The 19,106-nt window shown below is 36.7% G+C and overlaps 1 protein-coding gene and 1 pseudogene across 6 annotated transcripts in view; one reads left to right on the forward strand and one right to left on the reverse strand.

Moving 5' to 3' along the window:
* Positions 1–19,106, forward strand: part of RUNDC3B (RUN domain containing 3B) — a gene marked incomplete at both ends in the record, with an annotated part of 146,433 nt that overhangs the window by 39,482 nt on the left and 87,845 nt on the right. The window lies entirely within an intron of this gene.
* Positions 939–2,416, reverse strand: LOC307057984 (sugar phosphate exchanger 3-like; annotated as a pseudogene). Its single transcript has one exon. The product of its transcript is annotated as a sugar phosphate exchanger 3-like (transcript).

The raw sequence follows: 19,106 nt of genomic DNA on the forward strand, positions 1-19,106 counted from the left end.
AATGTGATTCAGTGTCACATACTTAACGCTTACAGGGCCAAAAGGTCTTTCTTCTTTCTCTAATTCTAGTCTTCAGCTGAGGTAACGCAAGGAACCCGGTTGTGACACAGATCAATCCTCTGAAAATAGGGCTAAGCCAATTACCTTCCTAGTGGATCCTAAAGTTCCCAGAGAACAAATCTGGGGTTGAGTACTTTGGTTGTAAGTTACACACTGGAGTGTTCACAATTGAGGTACCTTATGATCCTTGAAAGGAAGACTAAAGACTTCCAGGAGTCAAAGGGAATTCTGAATGAAGACAGAGGAGAGCAAGTTGGCAATCATTTGAAGGTATTTCTGCTTCTGGAGCTGAATGACTTTAGAGCAGACACAGAGTGAGAGCCAATCAACATGTAGTGTGATTTTTTTCCCACTGTGGTTAACAAAGGGATTCTCTGTCCAAGGCAGGCTTACACTGGACCTGGCTGGAGTGCTTTATCTGGATTTGATGTGTCAGAGATGAGCCACTCTCTGCAAACTCATGACCAAGCAAAATGCAACGATCCTTTCTATTTGTGGAGCATGTCGTTGGTACAAACCATGCATAAATGCCTCGTGGTCACTCAGCTTTCCAGGCTGGAGAACTAGGGTCCAAGTCCAATAGAGCATTTACGGTTAGAAGGATAAACCTCCACAGGCCAACAAAGACACTGGCAGATTCATAGGCCATTCAGTACATTCATGAAACAACAGCGATAAAAATCGTTAACAATTATTCCTGTAGTGTAGAAAAACAGCTCAGGCTTCAGTTTGGTCAGCATCCGGTGGCTGACACTGTTGAAAGAGGCTTGACAGTCTGAGGTTATGTTGGAGCTCTTAAGACAACCCCAAAATAAGGTGAATGAAAAGAAATAGTCCTGATGTGTCTCCTATTTTTCTTGTTCTTTTGTGGGCACTGGTCACTCACTCAATATGCGAGCTTGTCGTCCTTGCATAAGATAGCATATTTCCCTCACTATTAATGGTGAAATAAACAGAATTGTGCAAATTGTCATAAGAATGAAAGAGTAGAAAACCCACATCCATCCTGGGTTGTCCTGGATCAAAGACACTAAATACTGGCTCACCGCAGCTCCAGTGCTCCCGGTTCCATCAACTATTCTGTGATGATCGCCAAAGCCTCACTGCTCCCTTGGATCAGCTCTTGATGACCCAGGTCCTCAGAAATAGCAGAGCTAATCATATTAGAAGGTCTACCAATAAAAAATCCTGTGACAGCCATCAGAAGTGCATTGATAGACTTATTGTTTGGAGAATGACTACATCCAACGAGGGACCCGACTGCCAGAAGCAGACTGAGAGCTAACACTGGGGCTCTCTTCTGTAGCACATCGGAGATGAAGCCTTGCAGAGTTCCACCTATAATTCCTCCAACATTGTATCAAATGGACAGCTTGTTGGCTTCAGCCTCCTTCCATCCAAAGTTATTACTCAGATAAAAGGGCAACCAGAAGAAGAAGGAGTAATTCACTAACTTCAAGCAGGCACAGGCCAGTGAATATGCTATAACTCCAGGAAGGCAACAAGCTTGGTAAAAGCTTATCGCCTTGACTTGGGTAACAGTCTTGCCTTCTTGGATTGAATAATTAGGATCAGCTTCATCTTCATTTTCAGCACCATTAATTAATGGCCTGTGCAAATCTTCTTCAAAATCTTCTGCCTCAATGCCGGGGAGACCAATTTCTTTGGGTGACACCAGGAGTCTAAAGAAGATGATGGTCCCACCAGCAAACTGCACAGCTGCTGTCACCACAAAGGCATACTCATAACCATACTAAAGGACAGAAGAAGCTAGACACGGTCTCAAAATATTGCCCACTGAGGCACAGGCACTCCAGAGACCAAAACCAACTCCTCGTCCAGCTTTCCCAAACCATTTGCCCATAACAGTAACCACACAGGACCAACCAGTGGACTGCAGCAGGCCATTCACGATCCACAGGCTGCAGTACAGCCCCTTGTTGTAGAAATGCAGCCATTCTGTGAGAGTACCAGATACAAACACCACTAATGCAGAGGAGCACATGCCAAAAGACAGGACCCATTGCAAATTAAGCTGATCTCCGACGATACTGCTGATGAAAAGGCCCACAGCGTAGGAGAGGAGAATGGTGTTGAGTGTTCCGAGGAAAAGAGTGGCTTCTTCTGCACTGGGAAACAAAAGGTTGCTGCTCTAGATCTCTACAGGCAGTTCAGTTGACTTGTTAAAAGCACATGGGGTCCACTGCTTAGAGGTACTGACTTTGACATTGCTAAGTGTTTTTCTTGATGCATGGAGCAACGAGTAACTGAAGAAGGTGAGCAGGAACATGAGCACATGATGATGGCTGAACCGGGAGAGCAAAGTTCCTCTTTGAAAAATATTTGGCCAGGCCATGTTCCTCCTGACCTTCCTTCTCACCTTGACCTTAAAGTCTGGATGATGAATGGTTTACATCGTTTCTTCTTTCCGAGTCCTGCAGTAGTCATCGTGCTCCAGCCGGCTGATCCACTCACTCCACTGCGCCCGCAACCCTGCCACTTGCATTTGTTTCTTTTTGTTTTTATTTTCATTACTATAGGAGGTAGATCCAAAAAGATATTGCTGTGATCTATGTCAAAGAGTGTTCCAACTGATTTCCTCTAAGAGTTTTATAGTATCTGGCCTTATATTTAGGTCTTTGATCCATTTTGAGTTTATTTTTGTGTATGGTGTTAAGGAGTGTTTTAATTGCATTCTTTTACATGTAGCTCTCTAGTTTTCCCAGCACCACTTATTGAAGAGACTGTCTTTTCTCCATTATAAAGTCTTGCCTCCTTTATCAAAGATAAGGTGACCATAGGTGTGTGGATTTATCTTTGGACTTCCTATCATTGTACATTGATCTATATTTCTGTTTTTTGTGCCAGTACCTTACTGTGTTGATTACTGTAGGTTTGTAGTATAGTCTGTAGTTAGTTAGCTGATTCCACCAGCTCCATTTTTCTTTCTCAAGATTGCTTTGGCTATTCAGGGTCTTTTGTGTTTCCATACAAACTGTAAAATTTTTAGTTCTAGTTCTGTGAACAATACCATTGGTAATCTGATACAGATTGCATTGCATCTGTAGATTGCTTAGGGTAGTATAGTCATTTTAACAATATTGATTCTTCCAATCCAAGAACATGGTATATCTCTCCATCTGTTTGTGTCATCTTTGATTTCTTTCATCAGCATCTTACAGTTTTCTGAATACAAGTCTTTTGCCTCCTTAGGTAGGTTTATTACTAGGTATTTTATTCTTCTTGATGCAGTGGTATACGATATTTGTTTTTCTCTTTCTGACTTCAGATGCATTGGTAAATGGGATTGTTTCCTTAATTTCTCTTTCTGATCTTTCATTGTTAGTATATAGGAATGCAGGAGATTTATGTGTATTAATTTTGTATCCTGCAACTTTACCAAATTCATTGATGAGGTCTAGTAGTGTTCTGGTAGCATCTTTAGGATTTTCTATTTATAGTATCATGCCATCTGCAGACACTGACAGTTTTATTTCTTCTTTCCCAGTGTGGATTCCTTTTATTTCTTTTTCTTCTCTGATTGCTGTGGCTAGGACTTCCAAAACTGTTGAATAAAAGTGACAAGAGTAGACATCCTTGTCTTGTTGCTGATCTTAAGAGGAAATACTTTCAGTTTTTCACCATTGAGAATGATGTTAGCTGTGAGTTTGTCGTATATGGCCTTTATTATGTTGAGGTAGGTTCCCTCTGTGCCCACTTTCTGGAGAGCTTTTATCATAAATGGATGTTGAATTTTGTCAAAAGCTTTTTCTGCATCTATTGAGATGATCATATGGTTTTTATTCTTCAGTTTGTTAATGTGGTGTATCACATTGTTTGATTTGTGTATATTGAAAAATCCTTCCATCCCTGGGATAAATCCCACTTGACTATGGTGTATGATTCTTTTACTGTATTGTTGGATTTGGTTTGCTAGTATTTTGTTGAGGATTTTTGCATCTATGTTCATCAGTGATATTGGCCTGTAATTTTCTTTTTTTGTGGTATCTTTGTCTGATTTTGGTATCAGGGTGATGGTGGCCTCATAAAATGAGTTTGGGAGTGTTCCTCCCTCTGCAATTTTTTGGAAGAGTTTGAGAAGGATGGGTGTTAGCTCTTCTCTAAATGTTTGATAGAATTCACCTGTGAAGCCATCTGGTCCTGGACTTTTGTTTGTTGGAAGATTTTTAATCACAGTTTCAATTTCATTACTTGTGATTGATGTGTTCATATTTTCTATTTCTTCCTGGCTCAGTCTTGGAAGGTTGTATGTTTCTAAGATTGTCCATGTCTTCTAGGCTGTCTGTTTTATTGATATATAGTTGCTTGTAGTAGTCTCTAATGATCCTTTGTATTTCTGCAGTGTCAGTTGTAACTTCTCCTTTTTCGTTTCTAATTTTGTTGATTTGAGCCCCCTCCTTTGTTTTCCTTGATGAGTCTGGCTAAAGGTTTATCAATTTTGTTTATCTTTTCGAAGAATGAGCTTTTAGTTTCATTGATCTTTTCTATTGTTTTCTGTGTCTCTATTTCATTTATTTCTGCTCTGTTCTTTTTTATTTCTTCTACTAACTTTGGGTTTTGTTTGTTCTTCTTTCTCTAGTTGCTTTAGGTGTAAGTTTAGGTTGTTTATTTGAGATTTTTCTTGTTTCCTGAGGTAAGACTTTATTGCTATAAACTTCCCTCTTAGAACTGCTTTTGCCAGTTCCCATAAGTTTTGGATCGTCGTGTGTTCATTGTCATTTGTCTCTAGGTATTTTAAAAATTTTATTTATTTTATTTTTGTCTGTGTTGTGTCTTTGTTGTTGCATGCGGGCTTTCTCTAATTGTGGCAAGCGGGGGCTGCTCTTTGTTGCAGTGCACGGGCTTCTCATTGCAGTGGCTTCTCTTGTTGCAGAGCATGGGCTCTAGGCACATGGGCTTCAGTAGTTGTGGCATGTGAGCTCAGTAATTGTGGCTTGTGGGCTCTAGAGCACAGGCTCAGTAGTTGTGGCGCACGGGCTTAGTTGCTCCGCAGCATGTGGTATCTTCCTGGACCAGGGCTCAAACCCATGTCCTCTGCATTGGTAGGTGGATTCTTAACCAGCACACCACCAGAGGAGCCCTCTCTAGGTATTTTTAAATTTCCTCTTTGATTTCTTCAGTGATCCATTGTTGTTTAGTAACATACTGTTTAGCCTCCATGTGTTTGTGCTTTTTACAGTTTTTTTCTTGTAATTCATTTCTAATTTCACAGCATTGTGGTCGGAAAAGATGCTTGATATGATTTCAACTTTCTTAAATTTACCAAGCCTTGATTTGTGACCCAAGATGTGATCTATCCTGGAGAGTGTTCCATGTGCACTTGAGAAGAAAGTGTATTCTGCTTTTGGATGGAATGTTCTATAAATATCAGTTAAGTCCATTGATGTAATGTGTCATTTAAGGCCTGTGTTTCTGTATTGATTTTCTGTATGGATGATCTGTCCATTGGTGTAAGTGGGTTGTTAAAATCCCCCACTATTGCTGTGTTACTGTTGATTTCCCCTTTTATGGCTGTTAGCTGGTAAAATCCCCCACTATTGTTGTGTTACTGTTGATTTCCCTTTTATGGCTGTTAGCATTTGGCTTATATATTGAGGTGCTCCTATGTTGATTGCATATATATTTACAGTTGTTATAACTTCTTCTTGGATTGGTCCCATCACCATTATGTAGTGTCCTTCCTTGTCTCTTGTAACACCTTTATTTTAATATTTTAAAGTCTCTTTTGTCTGATACGAGTATTGCTACTCTGTCTTTCTTGTGATTTCCATTAACATGGAATACCTTTTTCCATCCCCTCACTTTCAGTCTGTATGTGTCTCTAGATGTGAAGTGGGTGGCTTGAGACAGCATATATACAGGTCTTGTTTTTGTATCCATTCAACCAGTCTGTGTATTTTGGTTGAAGCATTTAGTCCATTTACATTTAAGGTAATTATTGATAGGTATGTTGCTATTGCCATTTCCTTAATTGTTTTGGATTTGTTTTTGTAGGTCTTTTTTCTTCTGTTCCTCTTTTTGTTCTCTTGTGATCTGATGATGGTCTTTAGTGTTGTGTTTGGGTGGGATTTTTTTTGTGTGTATGTATCTATTGTAGTTTTTTGGTTTGCAGTTCCCGTGAGGTTTTGATATAGCAGTCTATATGTATACAAGCTTGTTTTAAGTTGCTGGTCTCTTAATTTCAAATGCATTTCCCATTTCCTGCATTTGTACTCTCCTCTTATCATGGTTGTTGGTTTTGATATTATATTTGTGTGTGGATGATTTCCTACTTTTACTGTATGGCTGCCTTTACTGGTGAGCTTTCACATTTGTGATTTTCTTGTTTCTAGTTGTGGCCTCTTTTTTTTTTTTCCTGCCTACAGAAGTTCCTTTAGCATTTGTTCTAAAGCTGGTTTGGTGGTGCTGAATTCTCTTAGCTTTTGCTTGTCTATAAATCTTTTGATTTCTCTATCGAATCTGAATGAGAGCCTTGCTGGGTAGAGTTTTCTTGGTTGTCGGTTTTTCCCTTTCATCACTTTAAATATATCATGCCACTCCCTTCTGGCCTGCAGAGTTTCTGCTGAAAAATAAGCTGTTAACTTTATAGGGATTCCCTTGTATGTTATTTGTTGCTTTTCCCATGTTGCTTTTAATATTTTTCTTTGTGTTTAATTTTTGTCAGTTTCATTAATATGTGTCCTGGCATGTTCCTCCTTGGGTTTATCCTGTATGGGACTCTCTGCACTTCCTGGACCTGAGTGTTTCCTTTCTCACTTTAGGCAAGTTTTTGGCTGTAATCTCTTCAGATATTTTCTCAGGCCCACTCTCTTTCTCTTCTCCTTTTGGGACCCCTATAATGCAAATGTTGGTGCATTTAATGTTGTCCCAAAAGACTCAAAGTTTAGGTTTTACATTGTAATCCCTAAAGCAATGACTATAGAACAGCTAAGAGATCCAGTAAAAATCCAATAGATAAATTAAAATGGAATGCTGAAAATATTAAAATTATCCAAAGAAGGCAGGGGGAATAAAGGATAAATGGAAAACAATGAAATGGTAGACCTAAATCCAGTTGTATTATTAATTACATTGAATATAAATCATATAGACACACCAATTAAAAGAGATTGTTTGGATTAAAAAAATGTTAATTTTTTTAAAAAAACCTTTAATATAGTGATACAGATAGTTTAAAAGTAAAAGATATAAAAAGATATTTTTATAAAACAGAGCTTCAAAAAGCAAAAGCTGGTAGAACTGACTGGAGATTAAAGACAGAAAAATCCACAGTTGTACTTATCAACTACAGCACTCTTCTCATAATAATCAGTAGGTCAAGTAGACAGGATATCAATAATATAAGAGATCTGAACAGCATTATTAACCAACTGACTTAATTGACATTAATAAAACACTCCACCCAGTAACAGCAGGTTGTATGTTCTTCTCAAGGGCAAATGGGACATTCAAAAAGATCTTATTCTGAGCCATAACACAAACCTTAACAGATTTAAAAGAATTAAAATGATTCAAAATATGTTCTCCAACTGTAACAGACTTAAACTAGAAATTAAGAACAGAAAGATCTGAAAAATCACCAAATATTTGGGAATTAAAATAAATTGTAAGTAACTCATGGGTCAAAGAGGAAGTCTCAAGGAAAATTAGCAAGTATTTTGAACTGAATGAAAAATGAAATGCATCATATCAAAGTTTATGGGATGCAGTTAAAGCAGTGCTTAGAGGGATATTTAAGTCATTAAAAGCTTATATTAGAAAAGAAGAAAGGTTTAAAGTTAATAATCTTTAACATTATTAGACACAAACATTCAGTAGCAGGCATCTACAGATGTCTACAGCAGGGTTTCTCAACCTTAGTACTATTGACATTTTAGACGAGGTAATTCCTCTAAAACTCAACATTGTTAAGATGTCAGTTTTGTTTTTTTTTTTAGCGGTACACAGGCCTCTCACTGTTGTGGCCTCTCCCGTTGCAGAGCACAGGCTCCAGACGCGCAGGCTCATGGCTCACGGGCCCAGCCACTCCGCAGCATGTGGGATCTTCCCGGACTGGGGCACAAACCCATGTCCCCTGCATCGGCAGGCAGACTCTCAACCACTGCGACACCAGGGAAGCCCAAGATGTCAGTTCTTAACATTGTTAAGATGTCTGTATTGATCGATAGATTCAATGCACTTTCATAATCTTAGCAGGTTTTTTTGTAGATATCAAGCAGATTCTATAAATGGCTAAACAAAGTAAGTAAAAACGGCAAAACAATTTCACAAGGGAAGAACAAAGTTGGACACTCAAGCTCTCTGATTTCAAGACTGTCAGGATACAATGACTAAAAGAGTGTGTTGGGCTTCCCTGGTGGCGCAGTGGTTGAGAGTCCACCTGCCGATGCAGGGGACACGGGTTCGTGTCCCTGTCTGGGAAGATCCCACATGCCGCGGAGCGGCTAGGCCCATGAACCATGGCCACTGAGCCTGCGCGTCCAGAGCCTGTGCTCCACAACTGGAGAGGCCACAACAGTGAGAGGCTCGTGTACCGCAAAAAAAAAAAAAAAAAAAAAAAAAGTGTGTTATTGGTGAAAGCTTTTACATATAGATCAGTGGAATGGAACAGAGTCCAGAAATAGAGGCACACAAATATGCTTGATTGGTTTTGGCTAAGATAAAAAGGCAATTCACTGGTGAATTGATAATCTTTTTCAACAAATGGTGCTGGAACAATGGGATTACTGTATGCGAAAAATGAACTATGAGTCATACCTCACACCACATACAAGAATTAATTCAAAATGTATCATATACTAAATGTAAAAGTATTAAAAACCTTAAGAATATAAAACATCTTTGTTACATTCAATTAGGCAAACAGATTTTAGATAAAACAATAGAAGCATAATCCATAAAAGCAAAAAATAACAAAGTGTTGACCTCATCAAAATTAATAACTTTTGTCTTCCAGAAGACATTGTTAAGAGAGTAAGACAAGCCACAGGCTGAGAGAAAATAGTTGCGAATCACATATTTGACAAAGGGCTTGTGTCCAGGATATCCCAAGAACTATAAACACGTAATATTATGAAAAGAACTAACCCAATTTAAAAATGGGCAAAAGGGGACTTCCCTGGTGGTTAAGACTCTGAGCTCCCAATGCAGGGGGCCTGGGTTCAATCCCTGGTCAGGGAACTAGATCCCACATGCTGCAACTAAGAGTTAGCATGCCGCAACGAGGATCCTGCACGCAGCAATGAAGATCCCGTGTGCCGCAACTAAGACCCAGCACAGCCAAACAAATAAATAAATATTAAAAAAATAAAAATAAAAATGGGCAAAAGGTTTGAACAGATACTTCACCAGTGAAAATAGACAAATGGCAAGGAAACACATGAAAATGTGCTCAATATCATTAGGCACTTGGGAAGTGCAATTAAAACCACAATCAGGCCCTACTGCACACCTATACCAAGTTCTCATGGGGATGTGGAGAAATTGGAACTCTCATGTGTTACTGGTGGGAATGCAGAATAGTTTCCCAGAAATCTCACTCCTTTACTCAGGAGAAATGGAAACTTATCTTTACACAAAGACCTATTCATAGCAGCTTTATTCATAATCACTAAAAACTGGAAACAGCCCAAATGTCCTTTATGTGATGACTAGATAAACCAACTGTTATATATCCACACAATGGACAAACTGAGTGATAAAAGGAAAAAACTTCCTTCTACACACAACAACCTGCATGGATCTCAAATGTATTATGCTAAGTGAGAGAAGTGAAACTCTTAAGGTTAGATACTGTATGCTTCCATTTATATGACATTCTAGAAAAAGCTGAACTATTGTGTCAGAGAAGAGGTTCAGTGGTTATCAGGGGTTAGAGTTTGGGGGTGTTGATTATATAGTGTCAGCATGAAGGAGATTTTTTGGGTGGTTGGAACTGTTATGTATCTTACGGACATGGTCACATGACTGCTTGCATTTAAAAAAACCCAAAGAACTGTATACCAATAGTAAATTTACTGTAGGTTAAAATATATATTTATAACTCCCTCAAATTTTATCACTTTGCATTAAAACATTTTAAAATGGTGAGGATCCCACTCTTTCGTTGTAATACTTAAAATTACCACTTATTGATCCCGACTTACTTTAGGAAGTTGAGTAGTTTTTCATAAAGCACAGTAGAAGGAAACCCCAAAGAAAATTCCTTTACCATCAGCCCTTCACATGTTTCTTGGCTAAATGTAACTCACTTTTTCTCTGCTTTGGAAATGAGTCATAGTGTGAGTTCCCTATACTTTTTCTGGAGCAGATGCTTTAAATTTGACATTGTACGAATGCCTTCCTCTTTTTTCCCTTTTCCCCTAATCTTTTCCATGCATACACACCCTATTCTCTTTGTCCCATTCATTCTCTTATTTAGCAGTCCATGTAGGCCCTGTGCTAGGGGATGGGATACGAAGATTAATCAGGCATGCTTTCACATGAAACTCAGTTTTGGAGGGCAAAGGGAGGATACATTAACAAATAATGATGTATAATAGTGTTGTTGAGTCATAGTAGAAGTATTAATGAGCATGATGTAGTGCAAAAGGATGCATAATCCTTTCTACTTGGATGGGTCAGGGAAGGCTCCACACAAGAAAGGGGCATAAAAGTACCTCAAATAAAAATAAAAATTTCATTTTTTATGGGAGATTGAAAAAAATAAAAATAAATTTAAAAAAAGAACGACATAATGACATTTGCAGCAACATGGATGCAGCAAGAGATTATCATACTAAATTAAGTAAGTCAGAAAGAGAAAGACAAATACCATATGATATCACTTATGTGTAGAATTTAAAATATGACTCAAATGAACTTATCTATGAATCAGAAACAGACTCACAGACATAGAGAACAGACTTGTGGTTGCCAAGGGAGAGAGCATTGGGGAGGGGATGGAGTGGGAGTTTGGGGTTAGCAGATGTAAGCTATTATATAGAGAATGGATAAACAACAGGTCCTACTGTATAGCACAGGGAACTGTATTCAATATCCTATGATAAACCATAATAGAAAAGAATATTAAAAAAAAGAATGTATGTATGTGTAACTGAATCACTTTGCTGTACAGCAGAAATTAACACAACATTGTAAATCAACTATCCTTCAATTTAAAAGAAGCTCGTTAATCATTCTTTTTAAAAATTTGTTAAACTTATTTTCAAGGAAAATGTTATATTTATGTCTATTCACCATCTCTGGATGCTAGGAAGATGTTATATTTATGTCCATTCACCATCTCTGGATGCTACTTTGGTAAATGCTGTGACATAAAGTCTGCTTCCTGTGGAAAAAAAGAATAAATCTTGCCCACACATACTGAATTCTTTGTTGATTAAATTACTCTAATCTCCCTTAAAAATGTTAAGCATAAGATATATGTAAATATCAAGAAGGATATCACTTTTCTGGAAGAAAGAACATTTGAAATATTCCAGTCCACCAAAAAACTAGTCAAGATAAGAAACTCAGAAATGGACAAGTCATGGTATAAAATATCTCAACAATCATTTACACATAGAGTTAACAGTCATTAAAATGTTTATAAAATATAGCAAATGTCTAAAAAAATTTCATTTTTTAAAATGTCATCTGTGACTTTGATTATAGTAGTGTATTGTAGACCAGACAGTTTAAGAAAAATATGAAATTTAGCAGTAAAGTGGTCAGAAACAATCTTGAAAAAAAAAGGAAACAATCTTGTAAACTTAAGCTAGGTGGTGTGGGGATGGGATACAGTAGTGAATTTTGTAAAGGTTATATGGAAAGTAACTGATTAAAATGAAAAATCTTCTGAGTATCATAGAAGACTAAAGCCTATCAATTAGCAATACACTACTAATTGAAGAAAAAATGACCAAATATAATGACATACTATTGAATATATCAAATTTCCTATGAATTAATCTGCTAATTATACTTACTAACATTGGGCTTACTGACTCACATTCAGTTTAGATTTTCGTCTTGATTCCAAACATCGTTTCCCCATTATACTTATGTACAGAGAATCCTTTTTTGGTTTTTAAATTGGTGTGCTCTAGCCTCATGGGTCTTTTCCTTTTTCTTGACTATACCAGACACATTGCTGTCATAGAGCACCATTGCACTTCTCCTAGATATCCAAATGGTTAACTCCCCATCTGTTTCAAAACTGCTCATTGAAGCCTAAACCCTTCCAGCATATTTTATTTTATTTTATTTTTTTAATATTTTTACTGGAGTATAATTGCTTTAGCAGCATATTTTAAATTATAACTCACCTTTCCTCCTTTCACCACAAGCACTTCTGACCTCTTTTCCCTGTCCTACTTTTTTTTTTTAATTAATTAATTTATTTGTTTTTATTTTTGGCTGTGTTGGGTCTTTGTTGCTGCATGTGGGCTTTCTCTAGTTGCGGTGAGCAGGGGCTACTCTTCATTGCGGTCTGCGGGCTTCTCTTTGTCGTGGCTTCTCTTGTTGCAGAGCACGGGCTCTGGAGCGTAGGCTCAGCAGCTGTGGCGCATGGGCCCAGCTGCTCTGCAGCATGTGGGATCCTCCTAGGCCAGGGCTCGAACCCATGTCCCCTGCATTGGCAGGTGGATTCTTAACCGCTATGTCACCAGGGAAGCCCCTGTCCTACTTTTTTTTGTCTTAGCTTCTAACATATTATGAGATTTACTCATTATGATTATTGTTTATTATATTCCTTTACCTCTGCTAAAATGTAAGCTTCGTTAGGGTAAAGATCTTTGTCTGTTTTGTTCATTGATGTATCCCACATTTCTATAACAGTGCCTGGGATATGGTAGGCACATAGTGAATATTTGCTGGAAAACAGAACTCTGAGAAATTCCTACTTCTTGAGCCCCAGAGTACTAAACTCTGGGTTGGTTTTTTTGGGCTTTTTTGTTTTTGTTTTTTTCTCTGATAGTATCTGGATTCAGACTCTTAAAATAAGGTAGAATGCCTGTGACTTGACATTTTAGAATTTCTCCAATCCAGTTGAACTGTTATGATACCTAAGCATTGTTCAGGAACACTGGCTTGAACTTCAAAGCTCTTCCTGACTTAAATGATAAACAGTTACCTCCCCATGAGGCCACCTTTTGAAGTGTAGTAATAACACTTTTAGAAACAATGGGTAAAGATAAACCTATCCATTTGGCTTTTGAATTTTCTTTGTTCATTTTTGAAGGTTTTCCAACTTTTGATTCTTGGTTTGCACACAAAATGAGATTTGAATTGTTTCTGTTGTAACATAAGAACACAACTCACCCAATAAAACCTACCTACTCAGGCCAAAAAAACATGATACAGTAGATAAGAAAGTGGCTCTGATGGTTACCAAAGTTTGGCTTTTAGACAGTGGACAAGGCCACTTTGAACTTGGAATGTACTTCCATTATATACTTGGAAATGTAGGAAACCTTCAGCAGATTTTGTATCTCAGGAAATCATGATATTCAAAAAATTCTTGAAACATCCAGGGTTATATGTAGCATGGTAAATTTGGTTCAGTGTCTTAAATTGTATAGGAAATAAAATTAACCTATATATAATATAGTAAATTTAAGGTTCAGTAGTAAATAAACAACTATGTAGATTCTAAAAACAGAGAACTTTAGTCTCTAAAGCAAGTATAGTTTAAAAAAAAAAGGTAACTGGAAAAATTTAAGTGTCACTCAGATTTCCATATTCCTCATGTAGCTTTTTTGGTTAAAATCATATTCCTAAACTTTTATTTACTTCTAAGCTTATAGCCCTTATCATTTCTTGTTTTTCTGATGCCTTTTGAAAGACCTCTTTCTTCATTTTAAGATTTTATCCCATACTGGCCATGTAGACTACTTGACTTTGTTTGCATTCTTGTTAATGTTCTACTATGTTTTTAAAAAAAGAAGGATAGAAAGAAAATTATAAACCTCTAGCACGGTTCCTTAATTTAACCCCTTTCTGTATATATATATACTTTTTGTCTTCTTGGACTGCCAGTCATTTTTTGCCTTCCCTCTTACCCCTACTCCATGTAAAAATAACAAGAGGTTCAAATATAAAGCCATAGGAAGTATTAATAAAAACTTCCAGAAATACCAGATATAATTGCAGCTGGCAACATTTTATGTATCTGTCATGATCTGTGTATATACCTATGAATGTATATACATAGACAATATGTGTATTTTCTTTGTTATGACCTGTATTTTGCCCTTAGTATTGGCCATACTATATTTTTCCATTTAATTTTGTTTTATTAGTATTTTAAGACTTGAAATTAAATTCAAATAACATAAAGTTCACCATTTTAACCATTTTAAAGTGTACAATTCCTTGGATTTTAGTATTCACAGTGTTGTGAAACTATCACTACTGTCAGTTCCAGAACATTTTCATTACATTAAAGAGAAACTCTAGGGGGCTTCCCTGGTGGCACAGTGGTTGAGAGTCTGCCTGCCGATTCAGGGGACACGGGTTCATGCCCCGGTCCTGGAAGATCCCACATGCCACGGAGCAGCTAGGCCCGTGAGCCATGGCCGCTGAGCCTGCGCATCCGGAGCCTGTGCTCCGCAACGGGAGAGGCCACAACAGTGAGAGGCCCGCGTACCGCAAAAAAAAAAAAAGAAACTCTAGGGACTTCCCTGGTGGTCCAGAGGTTAAGAAACCGCCTTACCATTCAGGGGGCGTGGGTTCGATCCCTGGTCGGGGAACTAAGATCTCACATGCTGCTGGGCGACTAAGCCTGCGCTCCGCAGCTCCTGAGCCCTCGCGCTCTGGAGCCCGCGCGCCACAACCAGAGAAGCCCACACACGGCAATGAAGAACCTGCATGCCACAACGTAGACCCAGCGCGCCACAACGAAGACCCAGGGCAGCCAAAGTGTAAAAAAAAAAAAAAAAAAAAAAAGTAAAAAGAAAAGAAAGCCCAGTTCTGATTAAATCCCTCTATTTCAAATTCTTAGAATAAAATTAAATTTCTTAAAAAAAAAAATCTATATCCACTAAGCAGTCACTTCCTCTGCTCTCCTCCCCACCATTTCCTGGAAACCACTAATACACTTTTGGTCCTTATGGATTTACTTTTCTAGATATTTCATGTAAATGAAATCATAAAATATGTGGCTTTTATGTTTGGCTTCTTTCATTTAGCATGTTTTCAATGTTTGTCCATGTTTTACAGGTACCAGTACTTCATTCCTTTTTATGGCTAATATTTTGTTATATAGACACACCACATTTTGTGTATCCATTAATCATTTTAATTAATTTATTATTAACATTATTTAATTATTTATTTTTGGCTGCATTGGGTCTTCGTTGCTGTGTGCAGGCTTTCCCTAGTTGCGGCGAGCGGGGGCTACTCTTCCTTGCGTTGCGCGGGCTTCTCATTGCAGTGGCTTCTCTTGTGGAGCACGGGCTCTAGGCGCACCGGCTGAGCACCGGCTTAGTTGCTCCACGGCTTGTGGGATCTTCCTGGACCAGGGATCAAACCTGTGTCCCCTGCATTGGCAGGCGGATTCTTAACCACTGAGCCACCGGGGATGTCCTTCCATTAATCATTTAATGGACATTTAGATTGTTTCCATTTTTTCTCTTATAACTAGTACTGTTGTAACATTCATGTACAAGTTTTTGAGCATCTGTTTTCTATTCCCTTGTGTATATTTCCATTTCATTTTTAAACAAACATATAATATTCCATTGTATGAATGAACCATAATTAATATCCTTTTTACTTACCAAAGTTTTTTACCAAATTTCCCTTTCATAAACATGCTGTCATATATCACTGAAAATTTTTTACATAGTTTTCTAATTTCTTTGAAATTATTTTATATTAATGATAATAGCTAATGAATTCTTAGAATTGTAATTACTGAAATTAAAGGGTATGCACATTATGATATATATGCTATGTTATGTTTAATATATGTTGCTATATTGTCTATCAGAAAGGTTGTACCAACAATAATATATGTGGTTATTTTTCTCATATCCTCATTATATTATTATATTAATTTTTTTTTTTTTTTTTTTTTTGCGGTACGTGGGCCTCTCACTGTTGTGGCCTCTCCCATTGCGGAGCACACGCTCCGGACGCGCAGGCCCAGCAGCCATGGCTCACGGGCCCAGCCGCTCCGCGGCATATGGGATCCTCCTGGCCCTGGGCACGAACCCACGTCCCCTGCATTGGCAGGCGGACTCTCAACCACTGCGCCATCAGGGAAGCCCCATATCAATATTTTTAAGTTTTAATTTGGTAAGGGGAAAATATCTTTTTTTTGTCTTCTATTAATGTGAAATATATAAAACATTTTGTTATTTTAATTTGTTTTTATTTACAAATGAGATTGAATGTAAGTTCATGTTTATTAATCTTTTTCCTAATATTCTGATTATGAACTTTGCTTCTTTTGTGGAGTGAGTTTTTTTAATTAGTCTAGAATAGAAAAGAACTAATTATTTACATCATGTGGAACTAGTTTTTACATAACCCATTTGGATCAGTGACCTTTTTCTCCCTTGATATTAGTCTTCTTACATGATTATTATTGGCAGTTTATTATTTTACTCTTATTTCTCATTTGAGAGTTTATTTCTGTTTTGAAACGTCTGAAATATTTTTCTTATCTTAGTTTCATAATACTTTATATGGCTTTGAATGTCTAAAATTCTACAACAGACTATTCCCACAGACTTGGTTATTTGCTTCTCTTTGGAGCTATGTGATTTTCATAGTACTCTTAATAACTGTATTTGTTGTAGGCATTTTGGGGTGAAGAGCAAGAAAAGTATCTCAAATATTTGTACTTATTAGGAGATACAGACTAAACAGTTTATATTTTGTAACCAAACCATAATTTTCAAGGAGTCATTTTAACCTCCAAATTTAAATATTTTCTTATTTATAGAAGGAGAGATTTATTAATGGTTTTAAACTTTGTTATCCCTAGAGAATTTTTCAAGTTTATTTTACATGAACTTCACTTTCAAAACCCCTTCAACTTAAAGAATTCCAGTTTAGATTTGGCTTCTGAGAGGGAGTACTACATAGAAAGAAAGTATTATGAAAAGATTAATTAAATAATAGCTACTATTGATAAAATTGCCTAGGATGTTTTTAGTGTTTTTTTTTAATATATGAGAGAGTTAAAAAAATTTATGATTCTACCAGGTAATCCAAATTCTTGGATTTAGCAGGAATTGATGGTCTCTGATGGTAGTTCATGTTTGTTTATCTGTGTCTGTAGCCCTTTGAGTTTCTGCCAGAAGAATAATGGGACATTTCCAGTTTGACCTTATGATTTTTGCAAATTAGCATAGAGCAACTTATAGTACTTGTAATAATCAAATTATAGTTTGTTTATTTTCAGTAATGGAAAGTTGTTTTCTTGAGAAAATTTTTTGTTACATAATTTCAGCAACAGTTTTGATCATTTTTAATGCTCAAATATTGCTCATTTAAAGGAAGTAAATATTTCTCATTTTATAGAACATGGAAAAGATTGCACAATTTAATGGACTTTAATTCATCTTTGGAGAGCATCATAATTTCAGTTCCTACACCTTTCTGATTTTCTAATCTCAGTGAGTTGTTGATGCATATAGTCTGTTATATTTTTCTTCGTACATTCCTTTTCTTTCAAGTCACTGACTTTTCAAATGTAAAATATTTGCATGATTTTGGTGCTCAGTTTTTAAAAATTGTTGAATCAAATAGCCAAATACTTTTTCTAATGTACCTAGCATCTACCTGTAAATGGCATTTTAAAGTAAACTTTTAAAAAGTTTAATATAAGTCATATATAATATTAAATTTTAATTTCAGAAGCTATTAAAAAATGGAAAATGGCTACATAGAAAAGAAGATCATATTGTTTCATTGTTAGCTTAATTACAGTGCATATTGCAGTTGTAAATATTGCTTCACTGAATGATTTTTCTCTTACATATAAATACATGGTTGAAGATTCAAAATGTCAAACAATAAGAACTTGCACATTATTATTATCAGTGACAGAAGCGAGTATATGCTATCTGGTATTGCCAGTTTAAAAAGAAAACTTGTGAAAATTCTGACTTACTATCTGATCACTTATAATCAGTTTTGTTATTTGCCTTATAAATAGCAGTCAGTTTACAAATCAGTCCATCTGGGGGTCTTTTCAGGAATCCATCTTGGATCACATAAACATAAATTCATCTGCCGGTAGCCTTATTAGCAGAGTATATACACAGAGAGAAAGAAAATTAGACTAAATACAGCAAAGGCAAAAGGCTCACCTTCTACGTAGTTGTCAAATTTTATCAATCATGATAATGTAGCTCAGTCGTCAAAGAAATCAAAATAATTAGAAAGCTGAAGTTGTAACAAGGGCTAACATGAAAAAATGGAAGAATAAATATCATATTTATGGATTAGAATTATATTCAGTCTTATCACCAAGGCTGATTCATGTGTTTAAAGCCGTGGTCAGTAATCTTTTCTATATGATGGCCATTTTCCACCTTAATATAAAGATTATAAAGTTGATTTATTTTCATTTATTTGTTTTTGAAAAGTATATAGTTTTTGAGTCAGAAGACATGGTATCTTCAGTATGATTAAGCATTCTTTCATTGCATATCTATTTATTTTTTTTAAAATATTTATTTATTTATTTATTTTGGCAGTGCTGGGTCTTAGTTGCAGTATGTGGGATCTTTGCATGCAGGATCTTTAGTTGTGGCATGTGGACTTCTTAGTTGTGGCCTGCGGACTTCTTAGTTGTGGCATGCATGTGGGATCTAGTTCCCCAGCCAGGGATTGAACCCAGGCCCCTTGCATTGGGAGTATGGAGTCTTACCCACTGGACCACCAGGGAAGTCCCTGCCTATCTATTTCTGAGTAGATTCTTCTTTTGGCTGAAATTTCAGAAACTAACACCTAATATCACAATATATTATATAATTATAATGGTACATTTGAATGAATTTTGTTCTTGAACAAAACACTTTCAGTTT

This window comes from Hyperoodon ampullatus (assembly GCF_949752795.1).
Source record: "Hyperoodon ampullatus genome assembly, chromosome: 9".
Lineage (NCBI taxonomy): Eukaryota > Metazoa > Chordata > Mammalia > Artiodactyla > Ziphiidae > Hyperoodon > Hyperoodon ampullatus.